Raw genomic sequence first — 17667 nt, 5'->3', positions numbered from 1 at the left:
GTCCACCAAATGCCAAGCTTGGAGAAAACTGTCCTTCCCAACGCCGGGTTCTTACAGCCGCTCAGGGGACTGACCTGCGGCAGCCTGGTAACTGGGACAGAGCAAGTGGTTTCCAACCTCTGTGCAGTTCGCTGTGTCCTTTGTTTATCAGAACTGGCTGGAATTACCGCCTAGAAGCCCCGATGGGAGGATAGACATTGCAAACAACCTCGGCCGTCACTGGGGCAGACAGAGCCAGCAGCACAAGACAGCGTTAACTTCCAGATGTGCACGTGTAATTGCAGACAGTCTGTGAACAAGAGTGGAGACTGCAGGAGAAAAAACAGTCCCACACAGCAAAACGCCCAGGACCGACACGCCAATCGCCCCGGGTCAGCTCTTGCACAACGGGTTTCTGAAACCCGTTCTCCCAGAGTTGCTGAAATGTTTGTTCAAGGGGCATGTCTGTAAATTCCAAAGGTCAGTTCCACTGATGCATGTCAGTGCCACCTCTGCCCTGAAATGTGTGCTTCTGATTCGAGTCCTCTCAGCTCTCCCCCAGGAGAAGGGTGGTTGGGCATGACTTAACTCTTTCCCCCGTTCTTTACGACCTTAGCCCTCCGGAATCCTCTCCCACCACCCCAACAGGAAGAACTCACACATGCCAAGAAGCAAACGTGTTTCACAGGTAGTTGGTTACACTGGATCAGACTTTGGGCATCTGAGTAACTTTCTCTTATTTATCTTCATATCCCTTTCCTAAGTAGAGGGTCTGGCACTTAGGAGATGCTCATTAAATTCACATTGAGTCTGTGGATGCACAAGGAATGGATTAATGAATGTACGCCTAATTCTTTCAGTTTGAAGGATTGAGGCTAATGCGATGCATATCTTTCCTGAATAATTAGCTTTGTGTGTACTGGATGCTCTATAAATGTGAATTAATGGATCAATAATGTGCCTAGAGAAGAATAAATCTCTATGGAAGCCAGAGGATCTGCCCCCCACCTTGCTGTTGGTAGATTTTACGCCGTAATCCCTAAGTGACTGTAGTCTCCTAGAAGTGATTTTTGTGGCAGTTTGCACTCTTGAGGTTGGTAAGGCATCATTTTAATTATGCTTTCGCTTTTGGCATATGCCCTTTTCCCATATTCTGTTTTATATTAGTCTTTTGAGGCATCTAGGGAGAATTAGATACTGGGGGAGAAGATCAGGGTTATAATTAGGTTCCAGACAAATTCCATAATTGAGTAAGAGTTTGTCTGTGATCTTAAGTGTAGGCAATTAGTCCCCATGGGCAAGTATCAGCTCTGTTATCTATAGTACACTGTGGGCACGCAATACATTTTATAAGACCATAATAGAGTAATAGGGACAATCAGTCATTGTTATCTTTATCCATTTAGAGCTGTTTCAAAGTGCTGCATCAAATAAAGCTTACTTTTTCACTTTAGAATTATATTGTAGAACTGAGACAAATTTTCCTACTCTCATATAGCACTATATCCAGGAAGTTCTATAGCTTGACTCAACATCTCTTATGTAATAATAATAATAATATAATAATAGTGATAATAGCTGCCATCTTTGAGCATTTTCTATCTGTTAGCGTACATACGTGTAACCATGCTCCATCATGTCAGACACTTTGCCATCCAGTAGTCTATACATAGCCCACCAGGCTTCTCTGTCCATGGGATTTCCCAGGCAAGAATATTGGAGTGGGTTGCCATTTCCTACTCCAGGAGATCTTCCTGGCCCAGGGATCAAACCCATGTCTCCTGCATTCATAGGCAGATTCTTCACCACTTTACTACCTGGGAAGCCTTATAAGTGTTAGACTCTGTACTAAATGCTTTATATGCATAATCTTATTTATTCCTTGAATAAAGTTTTTGAAGCATTTATTATTTTCAGTTTATGTCCAAAAAAGGGAATTTAGAGAGGTAAGTAATTTGATCAGTATCTTATAGATGGTAAATAGAAGTCTGTTTGATTCACATGCTTTGCTCTTAATTACTTTACTAGCATGCATGAAGGAATACTCTACAGAAGGCTGAAATTAGGACCATCATTTTAAAAACTGAGACTTGGACTAATAGCAGCTATCTTAAGATACTGTGTTGTAATATAAGTAGTCTCATGTAAAATTTAGGTTGTGTACCTAATAAGTTAGGTATGCTAGCCCCTTTATACTGATGAGAAAATCAGAGCTCCTAAAGGTCATGTAATTTGCTATAGACAATCAGAAACTAGGTGGTAGAACTCTGACCAACACCCCCTCTGTCTGAGCTTGCAGCTAGCTGCACAACACGCTAACACTCTATTGCATTTAATAAGGTGGAAACTGCCAAAGTGGCTGATATTAGTCTACCATTACTTTGTCTGCATAGCATCTGGTTCCCCCTTCTTATCAACATCTTGATTTGGCATTATTTGGGGAGAGGGGTTGGGAGTGATTGCCTCTTCTCTTGTGTCTGGAATTGGGATAGTGAACCCCATGTTTCTGCCTTTTACTAAAGAAACTACAGGGATCAGATTTTACCTGCACTTGACTCATGTTGACAAAATTTGGACCAACCATCTAACTTGACAATTAGAGTACATTTTTTTTTTTTCAGGAATTGAATCTTTTTTTTTTTTTTAATTGGAGGATAATGGCTTTACAATATTGTGTTGGTTTTTTCCGTACATAACATGAATCCACCATAAGCATTCATGTGTCCCCTCCCTCCTGAGCCTGCTTCCCACCCCCCACCCCATCTCCCTTCTCTAGCTTGTCACTTGAATGCTGATGATCTCAGGCAGGTGGAGGAGATATGATTGGAATCTGTTAATCTCAGTGTCTTCCATGAGGTTCCCTTGCTATGAGATTATTCTTGTAATTCCCACATCACTCTAACCTCACTCAGGCATAGTTCTGAAGCGTAATGAAGAAAGAAACTTCTTTCATGAGTCGAATTCTAAAGAGCGCATTTCACCACCTTTGCTTAGGAAAGATGGTCAGAGACAAGACTTTCCCTTCATCCTGGGCAGCGGCAGATAGTCCGCTTAGAGGATGAGGATCTGAGAAGAGTCCTGATGAAGGAATTGATGACAAGGATGTTTAGAGAAGTGTGTGGATGAATCCTGATGAATGGATCCTCATATATACATATTTAGGACTAGTTTCAGCTGACTACAACAGAAAATCCTACAGAACAGTAACCAAACAAGGTGCAAAGTCATTTTTTGGTTTGCTTTGTTTTCTGTTCACATGTAAAAGAAGTTGTAGCTGTGTATCCAGGACTGATAGAACCACTCCATGGCTATCCTGGTTACTTCCTGGTCCAAGATGCCTGCTGGAACTCCACCTATCATGTCAGGAAGACAGGAAGACAGAAGCAAAAAGGGGAGCACCTCTCAGCTAAGTCTGCAATCTTCCTGAACATTCCATATGGTACTTCCACTTACATCTCTTTGGCCAGAGTTTAGTTACATGGCTATGCTTAGACACAATGCCAGCTAAGAAGTCGAGCTTTATATTTTTAGGTAGATGATTTGATAGCCTAAATAAACTCAGCCTTCTATTTCATATACATTATCACCAGCAGTCCAAAAGGGAATCTTAATAATCAGGTGGACAAACATGCTTGGTACTAAAGTTACTTTGCTGGTCACCTCAGTTTGCTCAATACGCTCTTGAACAAAGACTAATTACTTGAAAAACATAAACCACCACAACTTATCCAACATAAAGTTTGTTTCAGGGATGATTGAATATGACTATTGAAGAAATCTAATTGCTACCAAAGACAAAACCAAACCACTTAAGTAGAAACATTAAGGCCCTGAAGTTTTTACCAGATAATTCTGTCAAATATTTAAAGATTTAATTCCTACCTACTCTGCTCCAGAAAATCAGATAAGAGGGAACACTACTCAATTAATTTATAAAGCTAATATTAACCAATACCAAAACTAGACAAAGCCTATATCAAAAAAAAAAAATCAAAAAAACCAAAATCAAATCCCTCAAACTATAGAAACTGTACAAGGATGGTTCCTAGCAACTTTATTTGTAATAACCGAGAACTGGGAACAGTTAACATGTCCCACGATGAGTGGATGATTAAACAAACTGTGCTCCATCAATATAATGAAATGTGCATGTTAGTCGCTCAGTCGTGTCCGATTCTTTGTGATTCTGCCAGGCTCCCCTGCCCATGGGATTCTCCAGGCAAGAATACTGGAGTGGATTGCCATACCCTTCTCTAGAGGATCTTCCCTACTCAGGGAACGAGCCCTGGTCTCCTGCATTGAAGGCAGATTCTTTACTGTTTGAGCTACAGGGAAGTCCTTATATAATGGAACACTAGTCAGCAATCCAAATAAATAAGTTTTTGACAAACAGCGACTTTTGATGGATCTCAAGAGCATTATTCTGAGTGAAAAAGGCCATTCTTACAAAGTCACACGCTGTGTGATTCCATTTATATAGCAAGTTCTGAAAGACAAAATTACAGAGATGGAAGATAGGTAAGTGACTTCAGGGGACTAGGGCTTTGGGGAGGGGGAAATGAATGGGATCATTAAAAAAAAATAAAAGGGATGCCTTGATGGTGAGTGAATAGTTCTGTATTTTAATTGAAGAGATGGTTACTTTAATTTACATAGTATACACACTAATATGCCAGTTTCAACTTTCTGTTTCACTATATTGTGCTATTAATTACATAAAACATAACCATTGAGGGAAACTGGTTGTAGGTTACATAGACCCTTTCTGTACCACCTTTGCAACTTTATGCAAATCTGCAAGTATATAAATAAAGTTTTGATAGCACTGGTTATCTACCCTTCCTTAGTTTCACAAGTCCATAATATCCTTTCAATAAATCCCTCTTCTGCTTAATATAGCATGCCTTGCTTTCCTCCAAATTATCCTGATATGCAAATTTATGTAAATGATTCATCTTACCCTTGGAAGAGAGGTAAGAAAAAGGTTTCTAAGAAGATATGCATTGGACAAAGGGATCAGACATCCTCTTTCTTTAATGTCTTCTAAGCCAGGTTGTGTTAAGTTTGACTTGTGTTCTTTCTGCTGAATACAATGATGCATTTTACACACACACCCTCACCACGAAATCCCATCAAGTGCCACCCTTCTTCATCTGTTCTGAAAATCAGAGTCATCATTACATTTGGTAAGGAGACACTACACTTTTTTTCCCCACTAATTTTATTGCACTTACTGAACATATGAATACATGGTTGCCCAGGGTAGAAAGTCACCAAGCCAGGTAAGCACCAGGAGTTTAGTTGGGAATGTTAATTTCTTTCGTGTAGAGTAGTTTGGGAAAAGGGCTTTCCATAATTATTCAAAATCAGGATCTACAAACTGCATGTTTTGACTCAAAGTGGTTTATCATGGACTTTCTTTGAAACAGTCCAGTGTTCCTCCTTCAGCCTGAGTCAACTGTTGAAAATGCAGGTGTTTCTCTCTGGTTTTTTGCCGTCACCTGTTGGACTCTGGATCTCAAGAGGACAGAGTAACACAGTGTAAAACATGGCCCATTCGTAGGGGGGACGGTAGGTGGTAGGTGGAGCCGATTTCCTTAGAAGGGAATGTGAACCGAGCAGGAAATGACTGATATTGTGAACGTGGCTTTGCCTGGCAGAGCCTGGGAAAGCTTCCAAACCTGCTGACCCGTCTCACTGTTTGATATCTCATCTCCATTCCTTTCCAGTGTAACACATCTTGGGTTTCAGAATGCAGACGTCTGGCTAAAGTACTAATATAGACATATCCCTTCCATTAGGGTATTTTCTTTTCGAGGGTTACCTGATACGCTGCATGAGGGTTCAATCCCATCTGTCTGTACAGATATGATCTGTGTGTTTTCAGGACAAGTAGGAAAGGCAAAGAAAATTAGGATGAGACAGAATGTGGATACACTGGTGGGCTTAAATGGGCTGAGGTCACGGGGACGAGTGAGACTGTAAAATTTACTTATGAAGCAAAATCAAAGCCAGGGGCATGGTCAGCAGGAGAATCCTGCTTACCACATGTTCAGTTCAGTTCAGTCACTCAGTCATGTGCAGTTCTTTGCGGCCCCATGGACTACAGCACGCTAGGCTTTCATGTACATCACCAACTTTAGGAGCTTGCTCAAACTCACGTCCATGGAGTCGGTGATGCCACTCAGCCATCTCATCCTCTGTCGTTTCCTTCTCCTCCCGCCTTCAATCTTTCCCAGCATCAGGGTCTTTTCTAATGAGTCAGTTCTTTGCATCAGGTGGCCAAAGTAGTAGACCTTCAACATCAGCCGTTTCAGTGAATATTCAGGACTGATTTCCTTTAGGATTGACTGGTTGGATCTCCTTGCAGTCCAAGGGACTCTCAAGAGCCTTCTTCAACACCACAATTCAAAACCATCAATTCCTCGGTGCTCAGCTTTCTTTATGGTCCAACTCTCACATCTATACCTGACTACTGGAAAAACCATAGCTTTGACTAAATGGACCTTTGTTGGCAAAGCAATGTCTCTGCTTTTTAATATGTTGTCTAGGTTGGTCATAGCTTTTCTTCCAAGGAGCAAGTGTCTTTTAATTTCATGGCTGCAGTCACCATCTGCAGTGATTTTGGAGCCCAATAAAAATAGAGTCTCTCACTGTTTCCATTGTTTCCGCATCTATCTGCCATGAAGTGATGGGACCGGATGCCATAATCTTAGTTTTCTGAATGTTGAGTTTTAAGCCAGCTTTTTCACTCTCCTCTTTCACCTTCATCAAGGGGCTCTTTAGTTCCTCTTTGCCTTCCACCAGGGAAGGTATAAAACCTTATTTGGAAATCTGTGAGTGTGAAATTCTGTTGAAAGATTTGAGGTCACATCTAGCCAGGTTCACATTCCAGAACAGGTAACATGATGAGGGCAAATGGTCATAGACAACAGTTCATTGTGTCTAGGCTCTTTTTTTTTTTTTTTTCTTTTAATTTAATGCAATTTATTGGCTTAGGTAACAGGAAAGCCCAATAGCAGAGCTTGCCTCAGTGGCTCTGTCTTGGAGGGTGTTTTCTGAGCTGGTTCTCTTGCCCTTCCCACTCTTCCATGCCCCGCCCCTCCCACTCTTGACTCCTCTCCCTGTTTCCATTGGTTTTGTCCTCAGATTAGACTCTTTCCATAGTCATCCCTAAACAGACTTTCCCATGGATTTCTCTCAGCACCCAGATATCTGAAACAAGAGTCCATTGACCCTGTGGTCCCTTGTTTATCCCCGTGGCTAGGGTAACAAAGCCCTCTGTTTAAATGTGATGATGCCACCTACGCACCTGTGAGCAGAAGAATTGGAACTGGACCCACTGCAATACCTGAAATGGAAAAAAAGCCATTCTCACCTTGACCCTAAAGGACTCAGAGGACTGGAAGGTACTCTTACAGGTAAGATGAGCTACGCATGTGAGGAATTAGGACTTGGGCATAAAAGCATTTGCATGCTTGAAGGATGGCATAAAAGTAAACATAGATGCAGGAGGCTGGTGCAGACAGGAAGCATTTACTTCAGAGTTTTGTCAGAAAACATGTGCCTGGGAGGAGACCACACATGGAACAATTTTAACATACAGATGCTATGTTGGCATAGTGACACAGAACGTCAAAAGGGGAAACATGGGAGCTTCTGAATTTCCCTGTATCTACACCAGGCTGTCTCTGCACTTAACAGTTGTCCCTAGGGAGTGCTTAAGTGGAGCAAAAGTCATGTAACTCAGGAAGAAATGGAAAATGGATATGCTAAGCCAGTCTGGAATCCTCCTCAGCACTTGAGTGAAAAAAATGGAACATCTGGGCCCTGGGATAGCTTTTGGTGTTGGTGGTTTAGTCACTAAGTCATGTCCAATTCTTGCGAGCCCATGGACTGTAGCCTGCCAGACTCCTCTGTCCATGGAATTCTCTAGGCAAGAATACTAGAGTGAATTGCCATTTCCTTCTCTAGGGGACCTTCCTGACCCAGGAATCGAACCCAGGTCTCCTGCACTGCAGGCAGATGATTTACCAACTGAGCTATGAGGGAAGCCCCAATTCAGCTCAGTTCAGTTGCTCAGTCGTGTCTGACTCTTTGCGACCCCATGGACTGCAGCACGCCAGACCTCCCTGTCCATCACCAACTCAAACCTGGGTCTCCTGCATTGCAGGCAGATGATTTACCAGCTGAGCTATGAGGGAAGCCCCAGTAGCTTTAAGCTATGCTTAAAACATGAGGAGAAATAGCATAGCAACAGGCCAGGGATATAGCTCATAAAGCAAGTCCTATTAAAATACTTAAGTATTATAGATTGATGGATGTTTTAAAGCTTTTCATCTGGTAGCAGCGCCATAGGCTAAAACGTCATTTTATGCCTGAAACTCATGGTCTCTAGATACTTGGCGAAGGACAGAGTTAGTTCTTGTTTTGAAAGGTGCCCCATAACACTTGTAGTTGATCCACAGTCTTCATCTGACTTTCTGGTAGGATCACAATGCTTTGCAGGCATGTCTTGAGACCATTGTGTATGTATAGAGTATAGAATGTACATAATCTAGTGCCTGACATATGAAATTTGCTCTAAAAATTATCATAAGATGGTTTAGAAGTGAATACTCTTTTAAAGGCAGGAATCTGAAGTATGGCCTTGGTTTGGAAGCATAAAATCTAGTGTCTATTGCTTTTATCCCATTCTGAAGTCACTAAATGATTTTACTGGCTCTCTATGAAAGATTATATGCTGACTCTGATTCAGCCCCTTAGCTGTAAGCAGCGCCCCCATCAGACAGCTCTTCGACTGTGTTGCTGAGAATTCAGTCCAGGATCTACCCTTTTGTGCTCAGGATAGGAAATCGAGACGTTCTTTCCTCTTTGGACAAAAAAATCAAGGTATATGGCTTTTCAAAAACACTTTTGCAAAGTATTTCAAAATATTAACTAATACATTAGGGTTTCAGAAATGAGCACTAAATGAAACCAAGCATGACCCTGCTGGGCTTCTGGGCACAAAAGCCTTACAAGCTGTTGCTAATCAGGGAAGTGAGGGAGGGGATGCAGAAACAGAGGAGGGGCAGCCAAGGAACAACAGTGCAGCCTTGGGGACAGGGTCCTCGTTCCACCCAAGGGACATGCATAATGGTATCTTTGAGTTTTTTTTTTTTTTTTTTACAGAACTATCAAAACAGTCAATCCTCAAAGAAATCAATCCTGAATATTCATTGAAAGGACTGATACTGAAGCTGAAGCTCCAATACTTTGGCCACCTGATTTGAAGAACTGACTCAATGGAAAAGACCCTGATGCTGGGAAAGATTGAAGGCAGGAGGAGAAGGGGACAACAGAGGATGAGATGGTTGGATGGAATCACCGACTCGATGGACATGAGTTTGAGCAAGCTCTGGGAGTTGGTGATGGACAGGGAGGCATGGCGTGCTGCAGTCCATGGGGTCGCAAAGAGTTGGACATGACTGAGCAACTGAACTGAACTTACAGGGTGTCCCTGTAGGTTCAGATGGTTAAGAATCTGCCTGCCAAGAAGGAGATCTGGGTTCGATCCCTGAGTTGGGAAAATCCCCTGAAGAAGAGCATGGAAACCCATTGCAGTATTCTTGCCTGAGGAATCCCTTGGATGGAGAAGCCTGGCAGCCACAATCCGTGGGATCACAAAGAGTTGGACATTACTGAAAACGAATGGAAGATGTTTTAGAGACAAGGTCATAGTTTGTTAACCTCAAGGGATGCTTCAGGAGGCCACCTGAGGCCAGATCAAAGGGCTGTCAGCCTTGTGCACACCCAGATCCCTATCAGCAATCTGTCCTTGAACCATTGCTATTATTGTATGTATCAGTGAAATCGTTTAGTCGGGTCCTACTCTTCTGCAACACCAAGAATGTAGCCCGCCAGGCTCCTCTGTCCATGGGACTTTCCAGGCAAGAATACTGGAGTGAACTGTCATTTCAATTTCCAGGGGATCTTCCTGACTCAGGGATCGAAGTCAAGTCTCCCACATTGCTGGCAGACTCTTTACCATCTGAGTCACCATTGTTACAAATCTCACCAAATCCTCATGGGTTTGTAGGCACACGGTTTTGAGAGGCACCAGCCCACTGTGTCCCCCTTTGCCTGGCAAAGCCTTAAAACTCTTCTTTTCTGCTTCACCCAAAACTCAGTCTCCAAGATTCATTTTGGCACTGGTGTGCAGAGGCTGAGTTTTCGGCATCATAAAGAAGCCCCAAACCAAATCCTCTTCTGCTTTCTCTACCCAGGGCAGCTCTACTGAAAGCTGGGGAAGATATTTCAAAGCCACATCTGTGGAATTCCTCTGTCCCTGCTTCAATAAATGGTGATTGATGACGATCCCTGCCCCTGGGTACATCCAGAGCTAGGAGGACAGATTGCAAATGCATTTTGCATTACTCCCTCTCTCACCATCGAGGAGTCCTGGAGGTGACCGTGAGGATACGCATGATGGAGAAGATGCTATATTAACCGTGATCTTCTGTGAAAACAAAAGGGGACCTCTGCATCCATTTCCTGTTCTCTTTTCTCTCTGTAAGGGGACTTCTGGCAATTGGTGTTGCCATCGCTCCTGGCTTTGCTCCTGCCATTGTTGCTGGCTTTTTAATGAAAGACTTCTGAAATGACTGGTGCTGTTTATGGAGCATGAATTAGAGATGGAGTTGAGTGGCCTGACTCACTGATGATTGACAGGTGACTCACTGCAGGGGACTCACTCCCCAAAGCGCTTAGTGTGGAGTCATCAATTAGGGCCATCATGTTGGGACCTGTGTCTTTGTGCTTCTGCAGCCAAAGCAGCAGACTCGCAGGGAAGGACACTGGGATAGGAGAAAGCTACAGAAAGCTGAGGCTAAAGGACTGAGTCTGGTGACCATTTAGGAAGGAAGGAGTCAGACTGTTTCACAGCTCACTCTTCCCTCAACCTCCCCCAACCCCCAGAAAACATACATCCAGTTTTTGAAATAGCTTCTCTTTCATGAAAGAACCATGAAAGAACTACTTCATGAGAGAACCATACAGAGACCATTGCATTTGGAGCCAGAAAACCTGGGTTGAGCTTCCGGTTCAATCAGAGCTTGAAAAGTGAAAATGTGAGTTGCTCAGTCACGTCCAGCTCTTTGCGACCCCATCAATTGTAGCCTGACAGGCTCCTCTGTCCATGAGATTCTCCAGGTAAGAATACTGGAGTAGACTGACATTCTCTTCTCCAGCGGATCTTCCCAACCCAGGGACTGCCTAGGTCTCCTGCATTGCAGGCGTGTTCTTAGCCACCAAGGTAGCTTGATTAACTCCTTTGAGCGGCCTTTTCTTTACTACTCAAACTGGGAAAACAGTAGCATCCACCTTACCAGTCTGTGGTCAAAACTCAGTGAAAGAATGTTTGTGAAGGCATCTCAGGAATCACACCCACGTTATCATCATCGTTGTACACCCCGAAGACTTCTAACCTAAGCCCTCACCTTGTTCAAAGCTTTGCTTGGTACAAATTCAAGTCAGATTTGATGGATTTGAACGTGTGTGGAGAGAAAGACTCACAGAGTAATTTGCCCCAAGATACAGATTCTAGAATGATAAGTAGACTCCTGTTTCTGGGAAGGGCAATTTTCTCCCTTAGACCAGATGTTCAGACTGTGTTTGCATCGCTGGCTGCCTCGTGTGGGCTCTCTCTACACCCTCTCTGAGCTTCTTCATTCATTCCTTCACTCATTCCAAGAGTAGGGGCTTGGGGGACACAGAGGTGAATTCATGGAGCTCATAGTGGAGAGAAGGATATGATCTCAGGTGGCCTTGGTTGTAGCAGGGCTTGGGTTCTCAGCCAGAGATTGAGAATCCAATCAATTTGGTGAGAACACCAAATCCTGGCCACTAGACCAGTGGTCAGTGATGAGCCCCAGCCCTTGGGCTTTGCAGAAAAGAATTTCCATGAAGACAGAAGGTAGTGAAGCGAGTGAAGCATTTATTCAGAGGAGAAAGATGCAGTACCTGTGGACAGGCACGTGGGCAGACTCAGAGAGAGAGCCCCTGAGTCACGCCCCGGTGGTAGTTTAAATCACTTACCTGGGGTACATCTTCCAGGTTTCCATTGGCCAATCATTTTGATTTGCCTGGTTCACAGTCTGTATTTAGCATTTCTCAGGACACTCCATGTGTGGGTGCTCATGCCTCTCTTAGCCAAGACAGATTCTACCACAAAGGGCTATGGGTAGCCTGGTATTAGTTAACATCACTCACCTTTGACCTCTGTGTAACTTTTCTGCGCATGTGTCTGACTTCGAGAATGTGAAACATGTGATCTAGGCAGGGCCCAGCCTCCTCCCCCAATTGTCCTGCTATTCTCTTCTTGGAGATTCAGTCACAGGGAACGAATCTCCAATCACTTTACCATGGGGGGCAGGGGGAAGGGGTCATAATCTACCTCCTGCCTCAGAAGCAGCTGTAGAACAGAAAATTACAAGCAAATCCAGCATGGAGGCAAACCCAAGGGATTAAGCAACACATAGGCTGGTGGAGCAGAGGAGGCAGGGGAATAAGAGCTGGTAGCTAATTAAGTCTCAGGGTTTGTAGGACCTTATCAGGAAGAGACAGGAGGGGAGGTATCCAGGGAGTGCCAGGCTCACCCACTATGTGGAGCGGAATGACTTTGCTAACCATCCTAAATTATGAGGAGTTCGGATAACGTGATTTAAAATAGCAATAACCACACCTACGTGTTCTGGTATTATTTGGAAAAGGTGGACAGCCATGGTCCAGGGAGGGCTTATTCCATGGAGCTGGTGGTCCTGGGGGTGGGCAATTTCGGGTAAGAAAAAAAAAAGGGGTTTCTCAGGCACCTTTTGCTGTTCAAATAGGATTAATTGGTCTATTATTTCACAGCCTATTTGTGATAGATATCGCCTGTGTTTATTGCAAACAGGCAGAGGCCAGCCCAAATGGCAACAGCTTTGAATACATGCCAACTGATTGCAGAAAGAGAGTTAATTCCACGTGTACTCAGCACCGACTCATCAACTGCACACTCATCAGCGGATCACTGAAAGTTAGGAAAGAAAGAAACCTCTCAGAGCCTCCAGCCCAGCTCACTGTCTTCAAGACTGAAGATTCTGAGTTTCAGTGGGGAGGTGTGAACTGTCTGCGATGGGCAGGCAGAGGAAAGGAACGCAACCATCCCACCATTGCGTTTATATTTGTTTGCAGAAGAATCCAGATTTGTATGAAACATTTTTCCAGTGCTCTCTTTTCTCATGAACTTTAAAAAAAAATTTATTTGATGTTGGAGTATAGTTAATTTACAATGCTGCCTTTGTTTCAGGTGTTCTCCCTGGGGGCTCAGCTGCTAAAAATTCCACCTGCAATGCAGGAGACCTGGGTTCGACCCCTGGGTTGGAGAGATCCCCTGGAGAAGGGAACTGGCTACCCACTCCTGTACTCTGGCCTGGAGAATTCCATGGAGGGTGTAGTTCTTGGGGCCACAAAGAGTCGAATGTGACTTTCACTTTTTTTCAAGTGTACAGCCAAGTGATTCAATTAGACATGTGAAAGTCAAAGTCGCTCAGTTGTGTCTGACTCTTTTTGACACCATGGACTATACAGCCCATGGAATTCTCCAGGCCAGAATACTGGAGTGGGGAGCCTTTCCCTTCTCCAGGGGAATCTTCCCAACCCAGGAATCAAACCAGGTCTCCTGCATTGCAGGTGGATTCTTTACTGGTTGAGCCACTAGGGAAATCCCAATTAGACATGTACATTTTTTTTTTTTTTTCAGATTCTTTTCCCATATCGGTTATCACAGAGTATTGAGTAGAGTTCCCTGTGATCTATAGTGTGTCCTTGAAGATTATTTTATATATAGCAGTGTGTATATATGTTAACCCCAATCTCCTAATTTATCCCTCCCTGCCTTTCCTCTTTGGCAAGCGTGAGTTTTTTTTCTGTGTCTGTGAGTCTTTTTTAGTTTTGTAAATAAGTTCATTTGCATAATTTTTTAGATGCCACGTATGAGTGAAATCACATGCTCTTTGTCTTTGAACTTTTGAAAGAATATTTTACCCATTAATGTTAGCATCACTTAGAAATACGCAAAACCATGCTACATAGTAAATCAACTATATTTCAATAAAAATTAAAAAGAAAAACAAAAAAAACCCACACCAAACTAGTTTCAAGTCCCAGAAACAGTCTCCCCTCAGATAAAATCCTGGTTAGTCAGCAGCCTGTTTGGAATTTTGCCATCTGTCTCCTTTCCTGTGTCTTTTGGCCCAAACTATCCTAAATTTTTTAGTATGTCCTTTGTTTAACAGTAGTAATGTTGTTTTTTCTCCTAAAACCTGAATTTGTGTTCTATTTCAGTTGAAACTTACTGATGCAAAAGAATGATCAAAAAGAAGTATTTCCCTTTGTAATAAAGACAAACAATTTTACGCAAGTGTTTGGAGAGGGATGGGTAGGCAGGCCTTCAAAACAGCTTTAGACTTTTTTTGCTTCATATTCAGATGATAATAAAGAACTTAAGTTTTCCCCTCCAGAAAGCAAAGCTCTTTTTCATTGAATGCAAGGTGAATTATAGGTAATATCTCATGGTATCCTTGTTAATAAGAGAAAGAAGAAAATGCCATGAACCAGTGGATCTCAACCTTTAGCTTGTAATGCCATCACCTGGGAACTTGCTAGAAAAGCAAATGTTCAGGTCGACCCTGAATTCTACAAATCGGAAATTCTGGGAGTCCTCCAACCTGTGTTTTATCAAAATCCAGATAATTCTGATATAAGCGTAAAGTTTGAGATATAGATTGCTGGAAACTTAAGGAATGCAACCCATTTAAGAATTTACTACTGACTATGAGAACAGGTCGAATTTCTTCCAGTCTGAGAGCAGCTGTTTTTACCGAGGCAGGACTGTTTCCATATCACTGTGGTTGCAAGTTGAAGATAACATAGCATTTAGAGCAGGCTGCCCTGAACAAGGTGAGGAGTAATTGCCTGTGTGATGTGATCTTATACTCCACTCCCATCAGCCTCTGCTCCCTGCATTTGCCTCTCCCCTGCTTGAAATTTCACTAATAATGCTTAATAACTATACTTAAGGATTTAATCCTATTATACTTCAAATGCCTTAGGCAGGTTAATACTTCCATCCTTTATCAATCTCTTATACAATGGACTGAGTTTTGGATTCCTTTTGGAGGAAAAGTTTTGAGAACCATGAAAGGCACTGAGAAAATTAGACTATTTAAGGAAGGTACAATAAAAATTTGTTTTGTTGCCTACCTCAAAATGCATACATGGTCTTCTTCTTCTTTTTTTTTTTTTTAACAGAACCCTATTTTTTGCTAGGGGTTTCCCTGGTGGCTCAGAGGGTAAAGCATCTGCCTGCAGTGTGGGAGACCTGGGTTCAATTCCTGGGTTGGGAACATCCCCTGGAGAAGGAAATGGCAAGCCACTCCAGTACCCTTGCTGGGAAAATCTCATGGATGGAGAAGCCTGGTAGCTACAGTCCACGGGGTTGCAAAGAGTCAGACACGACTGAGCGACTTCACTTTCACTTTCACTTTCATGGCAATTCTGCCTCCATTGTAGCTAGGAAGGCTATGTAATTAAGATATAGTAAGTAGAAACTAGAAGATATGCAGAAAACTGTTTGTAAGCCTTCTAAAATAAAAACAAGATTGTCTGTATTTCCCCTTATCTTCCCATCACCTGGAAGGCAGATATAAAGGCTGGAGTCCAGCAGCCATATTAAGTCATGAGGTAGAAGAAACTTACTGAGATGTCAGGGCTGAGAGAGAGAACAACTTGAGTCATTAATGACTGATGGGAACCACCTTTCTATTCCCAGACATTTTAAAATATGAGAGAGAAACAAGCATCTTTCTTTGGCATTTTCTTTTTTTTATTATATAAAGTGCAACATTCTCTTGATAGAAGAGATGGCACCAAGATGGGGTGGAAAGTACAGAAAGAGGAGATCAGAAGTGTGGGAGCTAAACCTTCCCCACTTTACAGCTTAACCGATCCTGTCAAGCAGCAGGATAATACAGCTTTCTTCCAGAGAGTTACCCCGCTTCCCAACGCACTTATGAGTCTTTAGCGAGTCTTTAGTTCCAGTTTTTTTCTGAAATCTATAGTATCTCCATTTCCTTCAAAGAGTATTATAAAGTTCCACAACAACAATGATATGATTTTAGTTATATGTTTTAAAACTGGTCATTTTATAGTGTTTAGAATCTAGAATTGGAGGTTTTTTTGTTTTGTTTTGTTTAGTGAACAAGATAGTAATCAAGCAAAGTCAGAAAAATATTTCTCTAAGAAGATGACCATGTAATACCATAGAAATTTCTCAGTTTTCCCCATGGCCTTCCTCTGGGGTTCTTAGAGCATAAATTCCCTTCTAGGTGAAGCCTGAGAGGACAGAAATGAGCCGAACTCTTCTTGACTCTATGCCTTAGGTTTACAAATGCATGACTGAAATTTCATGCATTACTATGTGTAAAAAAGATAACTAATGAAAATCTAATCTACAGCACAGGGGACTCTATTCAGTGCTCTGTGGTGACCTATATGGGGAGGAAACCCCAAAAAGAGGGCATAGATAGATAGATAGATAGATACACACACACACACACATATTCACTTTGCTGTATAGCAGAATCTAACACAACATTGTAAAGCAACTATACTTCAATAAAAAATAAAAAGAAAAAAGAAATTTCCTTCCACACTGTCCAATTGTGTTTCTACCAGTCTCTGGAAATGACTGATAGCAACAATCACAGCAGTAAATAGTTGCATAGTGTTTGATCTTTGTAGTTACTGGTCTAAATGATGTATGTATTTTTACATTAGCTCATGTAATCATCATACCCTGTAAGGTGAGTATCATTATCACACTGAAAATGGCCCACAGAAATGTCACAAGTGTATTGAATAGAAGAACTGGGATTTGTACCCAGACCAATGACATAGAAAGGAGGGTGCTATGAGTAGATTTCTGCGGGCTTCTTGCTCTGTGTTGAGAGTACTAATCCTGAATGTGTGTAATACGTGGCTACAGGGCATTTTTGCAATGTAGAGTCTACATTTATTGTTTTCATTCGTTTCATATCGGGGTTTTTTTATTCTCTGTTTTAATTTCTGTATCGGAAATTAACAGACTAGGGAGATGATAAATAAGGATGCTTTATGTTTGTTTTCTTTTCTGGCTTGTTTTGTATTTTAGAAGAAGGTTGAAAGTGGTGATGTTGAGCAGATGGTCACATTGCCTGTTCTTTCTCATGCCTCCATTCACCAGAACGCTTCCCTTCCAATTATGAATATGACTTCAGCGGTTGCCCTGGTAGGACATCTTTATGCGGACCATCTATTTGTAAGTATGGACTCCACCACTAACCTCTTCCCGTGGCAGGAATTCCACAGGAGTCACTCACCGGTCAGGATGCAGTTAGCTCTGAATGGAGGTGCAGGGGGCAATGAGGACAGAACTATTTATCAGTGATGACATCTGTCTTTTCTTCTAGGTGAAGCCCCAGCTAATGTCTTTCTAAGCCCAAGGCAGTGTTTGTCCTTTCCTGTTTGTAGTATTTACGTGCTCTTTCTTTTCGATCTCAAGTTCTGTTACCAATCTTCCTTTCACAATTGGCCAGCATTTAAGCTTCTCTGACAGTAAAGATTCCC

Source organism: Dama dama, chromosome 32, assembly GCF_033118175.1.
Source record: "Dama dama isolate Ldn47 chromosome 32, ASM3311817v1, whole genome shotgun sequence".
Taxonomy (NCBI): domain Eukaryota; kingdom Metazoa; phylum Chordata; class Mammalia; order Artiodactyla; family Cervidae; genus Dama; species Dama dama.
Note: the sequence above shows the minus strand (reverse complement) of the source record.